Source organism: Tamandua tetradactyla, chromosome 3 (genome assembly GCF_023851605.1).
Source record: "Tamandua tetradactyla isolate mTamTet1 chromosome 3, mTamTet1.pri, whole genome shotgun sequence".
Classification (NCBI taxonomy): Eukaryota; Metazoa; Chordata; class Mammalia; order Pilosa; family Myrmecophagidae; genus Tamandua; species Tamandua tetradactyla.
The window spans coordinates 171,060,474-171,074,405 of NC_135329.1; the positions used below are offsets into that span (position 1 = coordinate 171,060,474).

Sequence of the window (13,932 nt, forward strand, 5' to 3'; positions counted from 1 at the left end):
TCCTGCAAAGGACAGGCTAACCCTACTTAAAAGCAGGCCTAAGACCTCTCTCTCTCAGCCAACATGACAAACAAACTCACTGCCCTCCCCTTTTCTACGTGGGACATGACTCCCAGGGGTGTGGATCTTCCTGGCAACATGGGACAGAAATCCTAGAATGAGCTCGACTCAGCATCAAGGGATTGAGAAAACCTTCTCGACCAAAAGGGGGAAGAGAGAAATGAGACAAAATGAAGTGTCAATGGCTGAGAGACTTCAGAGTCAAGAGGTTATCCTGGAGGTTATTCTTACGCATTATATAGATATCACCTTTTTAGTTAAGGTGTAATGAGAGGCTGGAGGGAACTGCCTAAAAATGTAGAGCTGTGTTCCAGTAGCCATGTTTCTTGAAGATGATTATATAATGATATAGCTTTCACAATGTGACTGTGTGATTGTGAAAACCTTGTGTCTGATGCTCCTTTTATCTACCTTATTGACAGATGAGTAAAACATGGATTAAAAATAAATAAATAATAGGGGAAAAATGTTAAAATAAATTTAGTAGACTGAAATGCTGGTGATCAGTGAGGGGGAGGGGGTGGGGGTATGGTATGTACGAATCTTTTTCTTTTTTCTTTTTATTTCTTTTTCTGGATTGATGTAAATGTTCTGAGAGGTGATTGTGTTGATGAACATACAACTATGTGATGATATTGTGAGTTTTTGATTATATACCAAGAATGGAATGATCATATGGTAAGAATGTCCGTGTTTGTATGGTACGTTTTTTTTAAAAAAAAAAAAAAGTAGGCCTAAGAGGCATCCTCAGAGAACCTCTTTTGTTGCTCAGATGTGGCCTCTCTCTAAGGCCAATTCAGTGGGTGAGCTCACTGCCCTCCCCTACATGGGACATGACTCCCAGGGGTGTAAATCTCCTGGCAACGTGGGACAGAAAGCCCGAGATAAGCTGGGACCCAGCATCAAGAGATTGAGAAAGCCTTCTTGACCAAAAGGGGGAAGAGAGAAATGAGATACAATAACATTTCAGTGGCTGAGAGATTTCAAACAGAATTGAGAAGTTATCCTGGAGATTATACTTATGCATTATAGAGATATCCATTTTTAGTTTATGCTGTTGTCATGGTTAGGGACAGGTGTCAACTTGGCCAAGTTGTGGTACCTGTTTATCTGATTGGGCAAGCGCTGGCCTGTCTGTTGCAATGAGGACATTTCATAGGATTAGGTCATGATCACGTCAGCTACATCCACAGCTGATTCCATTTGTAATCAGCCAAAGGGGAGAGTCTTCTGCAATTAGTGATGCTAAATCTAATCATGGGAAGCCTTTTAAGGAGGGCTCAGAGGAGACAGGTTCCATTCCTGCTTTGGCTGGTGAGCCTCTCCTGTGGACTTCATCCAGTCCATCCATCGGAGTCATCGGCTTTGCAGCCTGCCCTGTAGATTTTGGACTCTGCATTCCTACGGTCACATGAGACACTTATATAAATTTTATATCTGCAAGTGTTCCCTGTTGATTCTGTTTCTCTAGAGAACCCTAACTAATACATCTTGGTACCAGGAGTGTTTCTTAAGAAACAGAATCTTAAAAATGGGTTTTTATGAATGGTTTTCTACTCTGACTGGACTCAGAGACACTAAGGACTCTGATTCCCGTAATCAGAATGGCACTCCCAATCCATGGAATGAGTTGGCAAAGGAGATAGTCAAAATATCATCATTCAATTCTCCTAATGCTTCGCTTGTACGAAGCCAGACTCTGGGAGATAATGTTTTTGACACCTTTACAGAGTTTTGTAGAAATAAGAGTTATAGAGATGTTGGTTGGTTGTTGTTAGATACACTGTCTACATTAAGGGTTGAAAGGGATGGGCTTAAGGCTTCAAAAGAGAAGCTTAAGCACCGTCTGAAAGATGTAGAGGTTTCTATGAGTATCCTGAAGGAAAATCTTATTTCCTGTAGCCGTAGACTTGAGATCTCTGAAAATCAGACTCAGAATCTTATTGTTAGAGTAGCAACTTTACAATGTAAACTGAAATCTCAGTCTTGCATGGTGTCTGTCGTTAAAGTGAGGGCATTGATTGGAAAGGAGTGGGACCCTGAAAAATGGGATGGTGACATATGAATTGATAATGATGTTGGGGGTGAGGTTGAAACCCTAGGCCATGCTGAGCCTTCTCTAGATAACCCTATAATAGTCTGCCCTGAGGACACAGCCGCCCCACCTCCAGCCTGCCTTGAGGAATTGGCCACCCAACCTCCTCCTGAAGGGATTAGCCCTAGAGTTATTAATCCTGTTTCACCAGATGAAACTGCAAATGAAGGCCCTGAAGCAAATGGCTTGGAAGACATTTCTAATTCTTTTCATGACCTACCCCCACCACCCCTCATTTCTTCTAGACCTATAACTAGACTAAAGTCCCAACAGGCCCCTAAAGGTTAGGTACAAAGTATCACATATGAGGAGGTACGTTATACTCCAAAAGAAATGTGTGAGTTTTCCAATTTATATAGACAGAAATCAGGGGAATATGTGTGGCAATAGATTTTAAGAGTGTGGGATAATGGTGGGAGGAATATAAGGCTGGATCAGGCTGAATTTATTGATATGGGCCCACTAAGCAGAGATTCTGCATTCAATGTTATAGTTCCAGCGGTTAGAGAAGGTGTTAACAGCTTGTTTGGGTGGTTGGTTGAAACATGGATCAAAAGGTGGCCAACATTACCTGAGGTTGAAATGCCAGAACTGCCCTAGTATAATGTAGATGAGGGGATCCAGAGGCTTAGAGAGATTGGAATGTTAGAGTGGATTTATCATGCAAAGCCTGCTCTTACACCCCAGGAATGTCCAGAGGATGCACCTTTTACCAGAACAGTGAGAAATCAGTTTGTGAGGCTAGCACCATCATCCCTCAAGAGCTCTGTGGTTGCACTTCTCTGTAGGTCAGATATTACTGTAGGAACTGCTGTCACTGAGCTGGAATCCTTAAACACAATGGGGATGACAGGATCCCAAGTTGGCAGAAGCCAGGTGGCAGCACTTAATCACCAAAGACAGGGTAGACGTGGGTATTATAATAGACAACAAACTCAAAGGAGGCATCAAAATTATATGACACGCAGAGATTTGTGGCACTGGCTAGTAAATCATGGGGTGCCTAGAAATACAATAGAAGGGCAGTCTACTAAATTCTTGTTGGAGCTGTATAAACAAGAGAGCCCTAGGTCAAGGGAACAGAAGTCTAACCTGAATTACAAAAACACAGAGTCACAGCTCCTTAATCAATTTCCAGACTTGAAACAGTTTACAGACCCTGAGCCCCTTGAATGAAGGGGAGGCCAGGTCCCTATGGGGGAGAAACCTGTTACACTGCCACAAATTTATACTGTTAATCTTCCTCTAAGTCTTCCCCAAGGAGACTGACAGCCTTTTACCAGGGTAACTGTGCATTGGGGAAAAGGAAATGATCAGATATTTCGGGGATTATTAGACACTGGTTCAGAAGTGACATTAATTCCAGGGGACCCAAAACATCACCCTGGACCACCAGTCAGAGTGGGGGCTTATGGAGGCCAAGTGATCAATGGAGTTTTAGCTCAGGTCCGTCTCACAGTGGGTCCAGTGGGCCCCCGGACCCATCCTGTAGTTATTTCCCCAGTTTCGGAATGTATAATTGGCATAGACATACTGAGCAACTGGCAGAATCCCCGCGTTGGTTCTCTAACTCGTGCAGTGAGGGCTATTATGGTGGGAAAGGCCAAGTGGAAGCCACTAGAACTGCCCCTACCAAGCAAAATAGTAAATCAGAAGCAATACCGTATTCCTGGAGGGATTGCAGAGATTACTGCCACTCTTAAGGACTTGAAAGATGCAGGGGTGGTGATTCCCACCACATCCCCGTTCAACTCTCCTATTTGGCCTGTGCAGAAAACAGATGGGTCTTGGAGAATGACAGTGGATTATCGTAAACTCAACCAGGTGGTAACTCCAATTGCAGCTGCTGTTCCAGATGTAGTATCATTGCTTGAGCAAATCAATACATCCCCTGGTACCTGGTATGCAGCTATTGATCTGGCAAATGCTTTTTTCTCAATAGCTATTAGTAAGGACCACCAGAAACAGTTTGCTTTCAGCTGGCAAGGTCAGCAATATACTTTCACTGTCCTACCTCAGGGGTATAGCAACTCTCCAGCCCTATGTCATAATCTTGTTCGCAGAGACCTTGATCGTTTCTGCCTCCCACAAGACATCACACTGGTCCATTATATTGATGATATCATGTTGATTGGACCTAGTGAGCAAGAAGTAGCAACTACTCTAGATTTACTGGTAAGGCATTTGCGTGTCAGAGGATGGGAGATAAATCCAACAAAAATACAGGGGCCTTTCACCTCAGTAAAATTTCTAGGTGTCCAGTGGTGTGGGGCATGTCGAGATATCCCTTCTAAGGTGAAGGATAAATTGCTGCATCTGGCCTCTCCCACAAACAAAAAAGAGGCACAATGTCTAGTTGGTTTTTTTGGATTTTGGCGACAACATATTCCTCATTTGGGTGTGCTACTCTGGCCCATTTATCGAGTGACCAGAAAAGCTGCTAATTTTGAGTGGGGACCTGAACAAGAGGAGGCTCTGCGACAGGTCCAGGCTGCTGTACAAGCTGCTCTGCCACTTGGGCCATATGACCCAGCTGATCCAATGGTGCTGGAAGTGTCGGTGGCAAATAGAGATGCTGTCTGGAGCCTCTGGCAGGCCCCTATAGGAGAATCACAACACAGACCCTTAGGATTTTGGAGCAAAGCCTTACCATCTGCTGCAGATAACTACTCTCCTTTTGAGAAACAGCTTTTGGCCTGCTACTGGGCCTTAGTAGAGACCAAACAGTTAACCTTGGGCCACCAAGTTACCATGAGACCTGAGTTGCCTATCATGAGCTGGGTGTTGTCTGACCCACCAAGCCATAAAGTTGGGCATGCAAAGCAGCACTCTATTGTAAAATGGAAATGGTATATACGAGATAGAGCCAGAGCAGGTCCTGAAGGCACAAGTAAGTTACATGAAGAAGTGGCACAAATGCCCATGGTTTCCACCCCTGCTACCACATTACCTTCTCTTTCCCAGACCAGAGCTATGGCCTCTTGGAGAGTTCCTTACAGTGAATTGACTGAGGAAGAGAAAACTCGGGCCTGGTTTAAAGATGGTTCAGCACGATATGCAGGTACCACCCGAAAGTGGACAGCTACAGCACTGCAACCCCTTTCTGGGATGTTCTTGAAGGACAGTGGTTGGGGAAATCCTCCCAGTGGGCAGAACTTCGAGCAGTGCACCTGGTTGTTTATTTTGCTTGGAAGGAAAACTGGCCAGAGGTGCGTTTGTATATTGACTCATAGGCTGTTGCTAATGGTTTGGCTGGATGGTCAGGGACTTGGAAAGACCATAATTGGAAAATTGGTGACAAAGAGGTCTGGGGAAGAAGTATGTGGATAGACCTTTCTGAGTGGGCTAAAAACATGAAGATATTTGTGTCCCATGTGAATGCACACCAGAGGGTGACTTCAGCAGAGGAAGATTTTAATAATCAAGTGGATAAGATGACCCGTTCTGTGGATACCAGTCAGCCTCTTTCCCCAGCAACTCCTGTTATTGTCCAATGGGCTCATGAACAAAGTGGTCATGGTGGTAGGGATGGAGGTTATGCATGGGCTCAGCAACATGGACTTCCACTCACCAAGGCTGACCTGGCTACAGCCACTGCTGAGTGCCCAATCTGCCAGCAACAGAGACCCACACTCAGCCCCTGATATGGCACCATTCCCCGAGGTGACCAGCCAGCTACATGGTGGCAGGTTGATTACATTGGACCACTCCCTTCATGGAAGGGGCAGCGATTTGTTCTAACTGGAATAGACACATGCTCTGGATATGGGTTTGCTTTCCCTGCACGCAATGCTTCTGCCAAAACTACCATCCGTGGGCTTACAGAATGCCTTATCCATCGTCATGGTATTCCACATAGCATTGCTTCGGATTAAGGAACACACTTCACAGCAAATGAAGTGCGGGAATGGGCACATGCTCATGGAATTCTCTGGTCTTACCATGTTCCCCATCATCCAGAAGCAGCTGGATTGATAGAACGGTGGAATGGCCTTTTGAAAACTCAATTACGGTGCCAACTAGGTGGCAAAAACTTGAAAGGCTGGGGTAATGTTCTCCAGGAAGCTGTGTATGTTCTGAATCAGCGTCCGCTGTACGGTGCTGTTTCTCCCATAGCCAGGATCCATGGGTCCAGGAACCAAGGGGTAGAAATGGGTGTGGTGCCACTCACTATTACTCCTAATGAGTACACAACTATGTGATGCTATCGCCAGCCACTAATTATACACCATGTATAGAATGTATTTGTGTGAAGAAATCTCAAAAAAAAAATAAAATACACACACACATGTATTAAAAAAGTATTAGCAAAGTCCCTTGAGGGATGGGAGAAAAAATAAGGAACTATTAAACTTTACCACTGGGGAAACTGTCTCAAACATTAGGGACTCCCAAGTTAATAGGTCAAGCCCTTGATCTTGAGGCTTGCTCCTGTGAAGCTTACTTGTGTAGTAGAGAAGCTAAGCCTACTATAGGCATGCCTTAGAGTTATTTCCAGAGGATCTCTATTACTGCTTAGATGTGGTCTCTCTCTCTCTCTAAGCCAAACTCTGCAAATTAAACTTTACCCTTCCCCCTACGTGGGACATGACATCCAGGGGTGAAAGTCTCCCTGACAATGTGGGACATGACTCCCTGGGATGAGCCTGAACTTGACACTGTGGATTGACAATGCCTTCCTGACCAAAAGGGGGAAAAGAAATGTAATAAAATAAGGTATCAGTGGCTGAGAGAGTTTAAATAGTCGAGAAACTATTCTGGAAGCCACTCTTAAATAAGCTTCAGCTAGATATTGCTATTCGCCGTGGTGTGCCAAACCCCAACCAAAGCCATTCCTGTCAACCATAAAGAACACCTAAGGCTCTATCTGAGATTCTACGTAAGTTTCATGTACTATGATTACTTTCTAGAAACCGACAACCTCCAAATGGGTTCACAGGCCAGAAAAGGTCTGAAACCCAGAGGGTCCAATCTCTCCAAGAACATCAACTAGCTCCATCCCCCTACTCCATATTATCAAAAGCCCTTTCCAACATGAAAAAGTTAGAATGATCATAGCCCAAACACCCGCAAGAATTGGGAGAAGGATCAACAGAGAAGGAGGAGTTATAACAGACAAGATAAGATTTTACAAATGAGTATGACTTCTAAATCATTATATGGGTATTCCTTCCAGATTCCAGCATCTTGGGAGCAGCTAGAAGGGAAAATTTTAAATTATGGAATTGTAACCCACACCAAACTATAAAATCTGTTCTGTAACTAGCTGATACAATGTGCTTTGGCATTTATTGCTTTTTTATTTTATTTTTTATTTACTTTGAAATTTATTACTATTTTTTCACAATTAAAAAAATGTTTTTAAAAAAAGAGTGCCACAACCTTCCTGACAACATGGGACAGAAATCCTAGAATGAGCTGAGACTCAGCATCAAGGGATTGAGAAAAACCCTAGAATAAGCTGAAACTCAGCATCAAAGGATTGAGAAAACCTTCTCAACCAAAAGGAGGAAGAGTGAAATGAGACAAAGTGTCAATGGTTGAGAGATTCCTAACAGAGTTAGGAAGGTTATCCTGGAGGTTATTCTTACGCATTGAATAGATATCACCTTGTTATTCAAGATGTAATGGAGAGGTTGGAGAGAACTGCCTGAAAATGTAGAACTGCATTCCAGTAGCCATGTTTCTTGAAGATGACTGTATGATATAGCTTTCACAATGTGACTGTGTGAATGTGAAAACCTTGTCTGATGCTTCTTTTATCTACCTTATCAACAGATGAATAAAACATATGGAATAAAGATGAATAATAGGGGGAACAAATGTTAAAATAAATTTAGAGTGAAAAGCTGGTGATCGGTGAGGGGGAGGGGTGGGGGGTATGGTATGTATGAAATTTTTTCTGTTTTCTTTTTATATATGTTATAATGATATAGCTTTCACAATGTGACTGTGTGATTGTGAAAACCTTGTGTCTGATGCTCCTTTTATCTACCTTGTCAACGAGTAGAACATATGGAATAAAAATAAATAATAGGGGGAACAAATGTCAAAATAAATTTAGGTTGAAATGCTAGTGATCAGTGAAAGAAAGAGGTAAGAGGTATGGTAGGTATAATCTTTTTTTGTTTGTTTTCGTTTTATTTCTTTTTCTATTGTTTTTTTATTTCTTTTTCTGAATGGATGCAAATGTTCTAAGAAATGATGAATATGCAACTAAGTGATGATATTGTGAATTACTGATTATCTATGTTAATGTTTTATTTCATTTGTTAAATTTTTTTAATTAATAAATAAATTTAAAAATAATAATAATAATAAAAACAACAACAACAAAAAAGTGCCACAGAGAGAAAAACTCTGAGATCTTTGAGAAATGAACTAAGCAATTGGTGAACATGGTCTTTTTAATAGATTAGATTGGGAGATTCAAGATCTGCCTAGCTTTATTCTAGGTACTAGAAAAAGGGGTATTAGTATGCTTTTCCCCTCTTAAATATAAAAGGTGTCAGGCCTGTAATTTTCACAGAAAAGCCAGCACATATGGTCTTTTTTCTGTATCATTAAGATGATGTGCCTCACACTTCCTTTTTTGGGGGGGCGTATGCTGTGCAGTCACATTTCATTGTTTTTTCCATATGAATATTATGTTATTACAGCACCATTTGTTGAATTTTTTTTTTCCATTTGTTTGTTGGCTGTATTTTGGCGTGCATGGGCTGGGAATTCAACCTGGGCTTCCCTCGTAGGTGAGAATTCTCCCACTGAACTACCGTGTACACTGAACCGTGTACCCCTCAAACTTTCTTCAGGACTATTTTAGGCTACATGGCTCAATATATTTTATTTTCCAGTATGGGGTATGTTTCATTTATTTTGAAGTTTCATATTCTTACAATTTGGTTTTAAAAGAAATGGAATGTAACATGGCATTTTAGAGCTGGGAAGGATTAAGCATTAATTTCTGTTTCTCCTTTAGTTTAATATTGGACTTTACTTTTAAAGGAACTTATCAGAAGGTGCCCCTCATAGCTGCCGCGTCCTCTTTTTCCTCCCCAGTTTGACACAGTTCCCTGGAAGGAAGGGCGGTGGCAAGGCCTTCAATGCCCCAAAAGAGGACGAGGCATAAAATGGTGTAATAGAAAAATACTGGGATTAACGACACTAATTGTGTGTTTCTTGTTGCTGGTTGTTCTCCAAGCATTATATCAAAACGAATCAGAAAGCAAAAAATTTTGTATTGAGAACTGGAAAAAATGATACAAATTGCAAAACTTTAATGACTGTTTGGCAAAAATTAGGTTGGGATGCCCCCATTAAGCAAGTCATGCTGCAGATGCAGCAGGCAGAAGTGCTTTTAGAACAAGTCACAGAAAAGTGCCCCATAGAGAGTAAACAATTACAATTAAAAAACCCTGCATTGAGCCATCCTAGAAATTTACTTCCCACCGCGCAAGGACCACCTAATATGAAATATAAAATTGGAGACAAATGGTGGGAACCCCCTAAAGGAGCTAATGTCAATAGGAAAAGATTCCCTGACCCTCCATTACCATACACAGGAGCTTACAATGAAGATGGCCATAGAATTGTAAATGTCAACGGTAGGCATGTTAGATTTAACTCTTTATCATTTATAGAAAAACTTAGAAGAGCAAGCCCCCCTTGGTGTCTTTTTGGGGCCTAAAACAAAACGAGATCTTTTACAACAGTTAGTAAAATCACAGTTAAAATGGAGTTTAACATGCTGCCCCTGGTTCAGGGAACCTGTCCAAAAACTTCAAGAGGAAATAAAAGAATTAGAAAAACTGATACCTATCACCACCCAATCTCCCCCACCACGGCACCGGTCCATTGCTATGAAACAATAAAAAATCTAAATAAACAATGTAACCTTTTAATCAAAACAAGCTAACCTTTAACCAGATTAAAATAGGTCTTGACATATAGCCTCACCTGTAGAATAATAGAAACAGAAAGTCTAAACTCAGAAAACTGCAAACACAATGTCTGCAGTTTAAGCCAATATCTTGCTGCTATTGAAATCTTGTGTAAATGTTCCTAAGAAAATCAGAACGTGTACTTTTCGCTTTGCTTCCCTGAACCTGTAACTTTACCTAAAATGTAAGCCATGACACAACCATGATCCTGTGATACCTGTTTTCTTGCCAAGAATAAGGGTATAAAATCAGTTAAGCAAAAATAAATCTAAGCAACTCTTCTCAGAAAAAAAATTGTCTAAGCTGTCTCTTGGTGTTCTTCTCGCACCGACGACCCTCCACACCTTCAAGCCCGTTCCCTCTGCTGCGGCTGGACCGCGGCACATAGCTTCTTTGCTTAACCTGCAAACTTTTCAGAACATTTTTAGTTAAGAATTTCTTTGTTCAAGTAAGGTACACATGATTTAAAAAAACTGAAGGGGCTTTAAAAATAAACTGAAGGGGCTGCAATGAATGAATGAATCAATCAATCAATCAATAGATCCCTTTTCCACCCCATGCAACTTGGTCTCTATATACTTTTTCCCAAAGAAATATTTTCTGGCTATTACCTCTGGTTGTGCTGATTTATTCTGAAAAATTAATCAGATTTACACAATGTTCATTGTTGGGGTTTCTTTAGGTCTGACGGCTATTCCCTTAGTTTTCCAAGTGTTTTGTATGTTGGCCTTGTACTATTAATTTTCCTGCAGCCTTGCTGGGTGCATCTACAGAGGCAAAGTCAAGTATTTTTCCTTCCTTCAAAACATGTACTGTAATCACTATATCTTCTCCAACTTTAGCAGGTGACATATACATTATATGCATATCAACACTGACTCTGGGTGCTCCTCTTTCTGTGCATAGCAGGCTATCATCTAGTAGGGTGGCTGTCAAACTCTCCATGGAGAGTGCCAAATATTTGTTGGTATGTTCTTCTTATACTTTCACTTCACAAATCATTCTCCCAGATGCAGAAGAGACAAGAGTCACTTTTCCAAAACTCTGTCAAAGCTGAGAACATTGGACATGGCCTTCATAAACTCCCACAGATTATGTATCAAGAGGCTCATCTTGGGCAGTTCACCAGCTTCTGGGCCCTGGGCAAGAATGAACCTCGGAAGAGTCAGGAAAACCCAGAAGTTCGTGAGAGAACAAGGACACAAAGTAAGTCAATGATCTTTCAAAGAATTTAAAGAAGGAGAAAAAACTATCTTTTTTTATTACCTACAGTTATTGCTTCTGACATTTACTTTTTTGAGATCTGGTATTTCAACTGACACCATTTTCCTTCAGTGCAAAGAACTTTCATTAATATTTCTCTAGTGCAGGTCTGCTGTGATGAATCTGCCAATTTTTGTTACTCCGACAATATCTTTATTTTGTCCTCATTTTTGAAAGATATTTTGCTACATATACAAGTCTAAGTTGTTTTTGTTTTTTTTTTCTTTCAGATATTGCTCTATAGTTTTTGGCTTTCATTCCTTCTGATGAGACATCAGTAATAATTTTCATTGTTTTACCACTGAAGTAATCAATTTTTCTTCTGACTGCTTTTAAGGTTTTGGCCTTATCTTTGGTTTTCAGCAATTTAATTTGTATTTATCTTTATAAGGGTTAAGTTCATGTGTCAACTTTGGTAGGTTGTAGTGCCCAGTTGTTTGGTCAAGGAAGCACCATGATTGCTATGTGAGGGTGTTTCATGGATTTAAATCATTAATCAGTTTATTGTATCTATGGCTGATCAAATTTGCAATAAACAAAAGAGACTGCCTTCAGCAATGGGAAAAGTCTCATCCAATCAGCTGAAGGCTTTAAAGGGAGAACTGATGATTTTAACAGTTAGAAAGAAGAATCTCTCCCTACACAACCAGCCAGTTTCTTCTGGTGAATTTGTTGAAACTTTTATCAAAGTTTCCAAACTGTACTCTGCCCTACAGATTTCAGACTTGCCAATTTCCACAGATGCATGGGCTAGTTTCTATAATAAATCTCAGAATATTCTGTTTCTCTGGAGAACCCTAATACAATCCTATTTGGCATTTGTTGAGTTTCTTAGATTGGTGGGTAAAATTTTTACCAAAATAGGAAACTTTGAGGCCACTAGTTCTTCAAACATTTTTCCTCCTCAATTCTTCCCTCCTTGTCTTTTGGGGTTCCATTATATGTATGTTACACTGCTAGATATTGTCTCAGAGGTCCTTGAGGCTCCATCTGTTTTGTACTTTTATTCTCTGTGCTTCAGTTTGGATAGTTTTTACTGTCCTGTCTTCAAGTTCAATGATCGCTCCCTCTGCAGTATTCAATCAGCTTTAAGCCCATTAGTAAATTTTTATTTTATTTTATTTTATTTTGGGGGGCATAGGCAGGCTCCGGGAATTGAACCCAGGTCTCCAGTTCAGCAGGCGAGAATTCTTGCCACTGAGCCACCATTGCACCTCCCAATCTAGTAAATTTTTCATTCATGATATGTATTATTTTAGTCCCAGATTTTCCTTTTGGTTTTCTTTTATAGTTTCCTGCGATTCCTTATTTGTTTCCCTGATATGTACATCTTTTACTTTAAATCCTTAACGTTACTTGATATTCTTGAGGGTGTTTTAAGCAGTTAGGGTGAATCACAGAACAGTTCTTACTTTAAGGAGAGAGTAGTCCTATTCCTAAATCATGTCCTTCAGGGGTCAACTGAATGCCCAGTGTGTTCAGATAGGTCTTTCCTATTTGAGAAAATCTCATTTCAGCTCACAATTCACCAGTAGCTGTTTTTCTGCCAGGACTTGCACAGTGGCCTGCCAAGCAGGAAATATTTTTTGCCCCAGCAGAAAATATTTTATCTCTGATATTGTATAATTATCAGTGCAGAATGAGTTTTAGTTTGTTTTACTGCTCTTTTAAATTTCTCTAAAGAGCATATATTTCCCCCATTATCTTGCATTTGAGGTGGACACACTAGGAGTGCACAGTCTTTGCATATGCAGCTTAGCATTTAAAGACTGCAAATGAAAATTTCTAGAGCTCATTTCTCTGCCTAGTCCTCTTCTCTCTCATACTCTGCCCCATAAATCTAGTCCTTGCAGAAGATTCAGATTTCAATCTCTGCCTCCCTCAGCTCAGCGATACCAACGTACTCTGCTTAATCTCTACTTAGCTGCCCCATGGTCTGGAAAATGCTTCCAGGCAGAAAGTCAGGGCAAACATGAGCTCAGCTCATGTGTTTCTTTTCTTTCAGGGATCTGAGCCCTTTGCTATTTGTCAAACATCTGAAAATACCTCCTTTAGATATCCTGACCAGTTTTACAGTTGTTTAGATATGTATGAGTAGCAGTTAGTCATGACTAAAAGCAGAAATCCATACGAATAGTTTTAGGAATTATGCTTCACACTCAATTTATATATGTTTATAATTTTTCTCTAAATTCACCACAAGAAAGGTTTAATGTAAATTCAATTTAAACTTCAAAAACCATCACTGAATTCAAAATAACACACTTCCACAAAAAACTTTGCGCCATCTTTGCTTCAACATTTATATAAACAAACCCATGATTTAAAATACTCTGACTGGAGCAGCTAGGAGGAAAAATCTGAGAGGATGGTATGGTAGCCCATGACAAACTTTGGGATCTGTCCTGTAACTACTGGTTGAAGAGTGCTTTGAAAACTCTTGCTTTCTTCTTTCTTTGCTTTGTATATACACTATATTATACAATAAAAAAGTTAAAAAAAAATACACGGAGACCCTTAAAAAAAAAATGCTAAACAGATATACCACAGTTGATCTGCAGGCTTATCTCTTAC

The 13,932-nt window shown here is 40.6% G+C and overlaps 1 protein-coding gene and 1 pseudogene across 2 annotated transcripts in view; both read right to left on the reverse strand.

Moving 5' to 3' along the window:
- The window catches only part of PGAP1 (post-GPI attachment to proteins inositol deacylase 1), a 128,947-nt gene that overhangs the window by 98,304 nt on the left and 16,711 nt on the right, over positions 1-13,932 (reverse strand). The window lies entirely within an intron of this gene.
- LOC143677912 (acyl-coenzyme A thioesterase 13 pseudogene) lies at positions 8,540-13,926 on the reverse strand (annotated as a pseudogene).